This window comes from Nicotiana tabacum, chromosome 9 (genome assembly GCF_000715075.1).
Source record: "Nicotiana tabacum cultivar K326 chromosome 9, ASM71507v2, whole genome shotgun sequence".
Taxonomy (NCBI): domain Eukaryota; kingdom Viridiplantae; phylum Streptophyta; class Magnoliopsida; order Solanales; family Solanaceae; genus Nicotiana; species Nicotiana tabacum.
The window spans coordinates 42655486-42663158 of record NC_134088.1 but is presented as its reverse complement, the minus strand read 5'-3'; positions in this window follow the sequence as shown (position 1 = coordinate 42663158).

Genomic DNA, 7673 nt, shown 5'->3' with positions numbered 1-7673 from the left:
CATCAAAATCCGATGGTACCCGGCGAAACAATCCACGAATGACTACAACTCGTGCTTTGCACAATTATTGATGAGGATATGAATATTTGGTAAAGGGAAATCATCCTTTGGAATGGCCTTGTTAAGATCTCGATAGTCCACACATATTCTAATTTTCCCATCTTTCTTTGGTACTGCTACGATATTTTGCCAACCGTGTGGGATAATTGGTGACTCTCACCATGTTTGCCTTTATTTGCTTGGTCACTTCTTCTTTTATCCTCAAAATCAAATACGGCTTGAACATTCTAGATTTTTGTTCAACTGGTGGTCTGGTAGGATCGGTGGACAATCGATGCAAGACAATGTCGGCACTCAATCCGGTCATGTCATCATATAACCACGCAAACACGTTGATGTATTGTCAGAGGAGCTTGACCAATTCTTCCTTCTGATCTGCTTCTAAATAGATACTGATTCGGGTTTCTTTCACATCTTCTTCGCTTCCTAAGTTGATTACTTCTGTCTCTTCAAGGTTAGGCTTTTTTTGGCTTTGCAACTGCTCGATCTCTTATGGGAGATTATCTGGTATCATGCTTTCATCGTATTCCTCATAGTTTGGATCATTCTACTTGAGGGTTTCGTTACATTTCATAATTGCGGAACGTGGATTTTTATCGGTTTGATTGTTGAAAAGAAAAACTAAGTATAAATGAAGCGATAAATAAGTTTGCAATAATTTTAATAAAGAAATTCTTATTTCATTACAAATGAACGTCTCAGTGTTCAATGAGGCAGTTGAAAAAAATGTGCAAGCACAGTTCAAGCCTCAATTGACCATCCAGTTTTTCAAAAGTTTTACAATTCCACACTACCAAGACTGAGATGGGCTGGCGGTCTAATTATGCAAGTCCACTACTAGTACGGCATCCCAAATGGTCGGTGTCTTGATATCAACTTTGTCACAGAATTCCTTGATCGTGGTCACAAATATCCTTTCCATTCCATCAATGATGTTGTCCTCTGGTGTTGAGCTCTGACCTAGAGCCTAAACATGCTTTGGCACAAAAGCCTTCTTCTCGAAGCCATCGGTGTAAGTCTTTCTAGTTGGAGACTGATACCCCAAGCCGGCCCTACCTTTTTGTCCCCTTAACTCAATCAGATCAGTTATCCTATCTGATCGGGCTCCCAGCCGGTCCCTGGTCGGTACTCGTACTTCATCATTTCCCTCATAGCTATCTTTGATCTGTATGGTGACTGCATACCCATATTCTGCTCAGTCCCCTCTATCTCTGTGGTCTGTATGATCTCCATCGCGTGAAAAGCGAGCCCATACCATTCTTCTATGAACGAAACTTCATGTTCTAGATAAGTTGACTGGCTTCATTCGCCGTGAACTACACTCTCTTAACAACCCCACTCGAACATCATGCACTGATGGAGGGTGGATAGAACTGCCCCTGCCATATGTATCCACGGACTTCCCAGCAATAGGTTGTATGAGGATGAAATGTCCATTACTTGAAATAGTATCGGGAATTTGACTGGTCCGATCTATAGAGCTAAGTAGATCTCCACAATGACATCTTTTTGTGATCCATCAAACGCTCTCACTCTCACATGGATTTCTTTTACTTCTCTCAGATGAATACCCAACTCTCGCACAGTAGAGAGAGGGCAGATATTGACTCCGGATCCTTCGTCAACAAGTACTCGGGACACCACTTTATATCCGCACTTAACGGTGATGTGTAAAGCTCTGTTGTGACCCACGCCCTCTACTGGAAGTTCATCTCTTTGGAAAGTGATCATGCGCCTCGACTATCTTCCCGATGGATGTTGCCAATGCCTCATTTGTAGTGTTGCTCGGCATGCTCACTCCACTTAACACCTTCATCAAGGCGTCTTTATGACTGTCAGAACTCATTAGCAGATCCATGATCGATATATGTGTAGGGGTTTTCTTCAATTTCCCCTCCACGGAGTATTGTTTAGCTTGCATCTTCTTCCAAATTTTGTGGCCTCAGTGTCTGTTATATTCCTCCTCTGAATCTTTTCTCTTCCTGGATTTCCTTGGTTTACCTCCTCTGGAGCGTAACACCTTCATGACCTGGTCATTCCATGAGTCACTGCGGAATCCGTCATCTTGCCTTTCCCTTTCTACTGATACGTCCACAGGACTGTCTTGTATTCCCGATCCTCCTCATTCCTCATAGCGGTGGTCGACTATTGCTGGTATGTCTGGACCATCACTGGGGGTTTTAATTGTACCGTGATCATCTGAGTGCTTCGGGGAAGAACCCTTGCAGCCTCAGTGTTTCCTATTATGATGATAGTCCCTTTCAAATCCTCTTCATCCAAAGAAATCATATTAACTTCTTGATTCTGGTGGTTTGGTAGTGGGTTATGGTTCACATTTGGCAGAGCTGGGGTGCATTGAATTTCTCCACTTTTGATCAGTGAGTCAATTTCATTCTTCTGCCTGAGGCAATCCTCGGTATCATGTCCCGGTATGCCTGAATGATAGACGCACCATTTAGTTGCATCACAGTATTTTGAAGGGTGTTCAGGAATCCTTCCTTCTACATGGTATATCAAGCCAGCTCTTCTCAATCTTTCAAACAATTGAGCCAAAGGTTCAGTAATCGGGGTGTAGTTTCTAGGACCACTTTCTTCAAAATTTGGGCGAGGTCGGGGTGCATAGGTGGGTCGATTTTGATGAATGGTGGTCTGAACTGGATCATCTGGTCTTGGCGGATTTGGATTTGTATGGGCGCGAGGTGGGTTATATTGAGGTTGGGGATTGTAGTATGGTTGTGTGTTGTATACTGGAGCATATATAGGTTGGTGTGGAGAATGGGTGTTCAGAGGGAAAGAGTTGTTTTCGTGGGATGAACTGGACTGGTAATATGAATGATTATTGATACCTCTTCTTTCTTCTTCTTTCCACTGCTTATTAAACTAGATTGAATCGCTTTGCTAGCTGCTTACAATGCAGCCATAGATTGTATCTTGCCTGACTTATCCCTTCCTTCAAAAAGTCTCCCATTTTAATAAATTCAGGAAACTTCTACCCCATCATGCCCATCATCGTTTCAAAGTAGATTCATTCTTGAGCCCTGATGAAGTATTTGGTAAGCTCATTGTCATCTAACAGGGGTTGGGCTATGGTGGCCGCTGACCTCCAATGATGGGCATACTATTGAAATGATTCTAACGGCTTCTTCTGCAAATTTACCCGGGTGAACCTATCTGGAGCAATTTTTGTGTTAAACCGAAAACGGTTCATGAAGTCTTCTGCCATATCCTGCCATTCTCTCTAGTATCTGGGATCCTGACGGGTGTGCCAAGTGAGTACCTCTCCTATCAAACTTCTTATAAATAGATTTATCCTTAACTTCTCATTCCTTCCTACTACAACTAACTTATCGCAGTAGGCTCTCAAGTGTAAATGAGGATCACCTGTCCCATCAAAGATGTCAAATTTTAGAGGTTATTATCCTACCGACATGTCCACGTCAGGGTGTATGCACAGATCCTCTTAATCTAGACTTTTTCTCCCTCGAGCGACCTGAAGGTTCTTCATTTGTTTCCTCAATGCTCGTAACTGTTCAGATACTGACTCTTCCTCTTTATATTTAGCTTCCCTCTTTATTTCGGCATATTGATCAACTTCAGAAGGCAACCTGACCATGATAGGTTCTGTGAAGGTGGGTTCTGAAATGGCATATACGAGTGGAACATATCGCTCATGTGCAGCAGTATGTGCCACAGGTATGTGCTAACTTTGATTGTTGGTAAAGGTGACGCCTTCATGGGGGGGGGGGTATGAACAATATTAGTAGCGATTGGTGGGTTTTACGATGTTTGAATGTAATTTGGTACATAAGAGGTATGTATAGGAGAATTTCGTGGGTTTGCAGGGGTTACTGGGGGTACAACCTGGGTTGTAGTGGCTAAAGTCGGGGTATTGTTTACTTGGAGGGTATTTGAAGGAAAGTGATCAGGGATCGAGTCTAGTGAAGGAAAGCGGGGTGGTTGTGGGAGCGTCGTCATGGCTAGATGCGCCAATTCCTGAATGTGTTGTACTTCCTCTCTCAATGGTTCCATCTCTTATGCCATCCTAGCAACATATTCATCGTTCCAAATATCATTCTTTTCTCCCAATTGCCCCGGGCTATCAGCTATTACCAAAGCATGTCCGGTCGGGTCATCTGTCGCAGACGTCTTCCCTTTCAATCTCAAGTTGTATGGTGGTTCCACCAGTTTTCGGGTCAACACAAACCAACCTCTGTTTCGGGGAATAATAATAAAGTAATGCAAGAAAAGAAAAGAAAAGAAAAGAAAAGAAAAGAAAAGAAAAGAAGAAGTCGGTTTCAGTGTTTGCACAAATATGAGCACACAGAGAAATTAGTTCACATATTCAAGTAAGTGTGTTTCATAATGTGCGGGGGACCTCTAGTTGCCGGAGGTGGGGCGTACGTTGCGAATATTTGACAAACAATTAGATTTGACACGTTTAGATCCGAAGCAAACTTTGGTTTTTCATTAATAATATTTTGATTGTGGCAGGCAGGAGCAAAGATTACAACATTGTTTTCAACATTCACAAGATTACATGGGCTTACAGCTTGCCCTTACAGAAATGAAAGGGTACGAGATAAAAGATGCAAGATTGGGAAAGGGGGAAATCAACTAGCCACTAGTAGCCATCCCCGGAATCATCTCCCATATCTTCTTCCTCTTCCAGTTCCTCTTCTGGGTCTTCTTCAAATTCTTCTTCTTCATCATTATTGAACTCGGGCTCTTCTTTAAGATCTTCTTCTGGTTCTGTCTCGGATTCAATCTGTATACACTCGACCACTCAATCATCATCCTCTAGAGGTGGCAGCATATGATCGCCTGACCCTGGGAGCACTTGGCGATGCATAGCGATAGTAACAAGATAATGAGGTAAAATCTTGTGATAGATTTGTAAGGCTATTGCTGCATCTTCTAGCCAGGCCACTCCTTCTTTGCTTGGTCGGGCCAACTCATCCTCTTCATTGATCCAGACAAAGTATTCTGGGGTACACCATGACTTCTGAACCAGCGGTATCATGATTTAACTCATTCCACTCCTCTTATAGTCTTCTTATCCTTGGTATCGGGATCTGCCTATTGTACTCATTTTTATATAGAGTCGTCCTCGTCCAGAGGGGTACATCCTGAATCAGACCAATTGCCTGAGAACTCGTAGGGGTGCATATGGCTGAATTCCTTAAAGTCCTATCAACTCTATGAAATACTTTTAGGGGGTCCTTAGAATTTCCCTGCCGCTCAACCACCAAAGCTTTTAGTTTATCCATTCTCCACTGATGTTTGTCACCATCTCTCTCCGTTCTTCCTGTCCGTGCAGGGAGACCAGTGCCTCATTTTCTCATTATGACTCCGAATCATATTGCTAACACCTACAAAGTAATCAACTGTGGCCTCTCGTTGAAAGAAGTGCTCCGTTGCCCATATTTGGAGCAATAGGTTGCAGCCTTTGAAAAAATCATACCACCGACAACATGCAGACAATGCTCTGAGAATTTCTGCCAATATCATAGGCACCAAGGTGGCTTAGCTTGGAGGTTAACCCGGAATGTTGCCAAGACCACATGCAACAAGTTTATGTTGATTCATCCTCTCCTCTATGGGAAAACCAGTAATCCTAGCAGCGCCAAAGAGAAGGTTATGGGGCTGAGACTTTCCCAGTTGCCTGATCACATTGGAACCCTCCCAAGTACCATTTGTAGCTCTATCGATTTCCGAACCTATCAAAAAATTGGTATAGGCTTACCCATCCATCTTCAATGTTTCTCAAACTCTGACTGCCTGCTAAACCCAAAGCATCAAGAAACCTGTAGCTGGGCATAGTAACCATTAGTATCAGCTATCTCCCAGTAAACAACAATTTTGTGAAGCTGGTAACTTCTTCCAGCGTTGGCGTCAATTCACAGTCAACGAACTTGAAAACCATTTTGGCTGGATCCCAGAATTCTATCAGCAGTGTGTTAAGCACCCTATTGGCCCAGATGTTCAGTAAGGCAGTAAATGCTCCTATGTGCCTTCTGATTTTATCGGCGAATGTTCTTCCACCATTGCTTCAACTTATGCGGCGCTCCCATGACCATATTGATTTCGGGGATGTTCTGGTTGATTTCCATTTCTGAAGAGGGTAGAAAAGGTTTGATAAGTATTTTGCTCTGAAATTTTAGTGTCTCATCATGATTGGTTTGATGTTCCAAAAAAGTCATGTCGTTGGGTGCATGGCTCGTTGACATTAGGGGGATTTATTAATTGTGTGTCGATGCCAAGGACCGACTCACCTAAGATTTATGCAATATGACCTATGTTTTCTAGAGTGTTTCCTATCTTTGGAGTTGGAATGAATACTGTGAACAAGCCATTCTCTGAAACTAAAATATTTTGAAAGAAGGTTCGGAGGGGTGTAAAAGACAACCTTCGCGTGCCATTGTGTGTGATAGTGTACAACCAAGAATCGATAGGAAAGAGTGTGATGAAAGTGTATATAAAGCGGTAACAGATAGTGTGATGTTAGTAATAACATTAAAGTAAGCAGATAAGTACAAGATGAACAACTAAGGCAGGTAAGCATATATTTGCAAATTAAGCACAGTTAAAGAAGTATATATACAAATGTTCCTAAATTCTAGGTCAAGTCTAAATCTGCTAAGGTCAGAACCAAAGGGTATTCCCCAGCAGAGTCGCCATGTTGTTGCACCCTATTTTACACGAGTCAAATCAAGATTCAACTATTGGTTTCCTTGTTAATGATAAAAGAGAGTCGCCACCTAATATTTAAAGGTATACTAGGGTACCTGTTTAATTATTAAGATTATTATCCTATTAGTCTGCTAACCAGTGAGGTTTGAGTAAGGGTTATTATTCTTCTAAGGGTAAGGTATTAAGCACCCCCTAGAATCTACCTAAGGTAGCTCCATAGGATTTAGACTATGTTCAGGAAATTTAGATGTCTATATCTTTCTTAGTCAGTGCTTAAAAGTGCGGCTTACCTTATGTTATGTTGTAAAACTTATCAATTTTGAAAGAGAAGAAGTGTATATACTTTGAAAAGGTGTAAGTTTTATTTAAGAGAAAAACCTTTGAAAATGTCTATCTGATTGAAAGAGTGTTTAGAAAAAATGGGTTTATAACACTTACTCTACTAATAAAATAGGGTTAAGTTTAAAACATTTAATTTTTTTAAAACAAAGTGGTTATTTGTGTAAAGTAAGAATTGTTTGGGTAGTGGGGTTTAGATATACCTTGAAAGTTGATTTCAAATCCCATATTCAAATTCAAACAGTTTGAAAGATCTTTGATTGCAGCAGTGTTTGTTTGAACAGCCCCCTTTTGGAAATCATTTTCTGATTTTCGGTTTCTTCTTATTTTGGAAAGAGAAGGTTGTTGACCTTTTTTGCAAATATCTCTCGGTTTCATAACTTCATGAAAAAATTGTCAGTAAGAACAAGGATGGAAGTTAAATAAAAGAAGTGATTAATAATTAGAATTAATTATTACTAAGTTGCAGTACCTTTGTTTTTTACCTACGTCTTTAAGGCTTGCCTAGGTTATTACTATAAGGAAAAATACATAGTTTACCCCTTGAACTATAGACCAAATCCCCATGACATACTTTTTGCGGA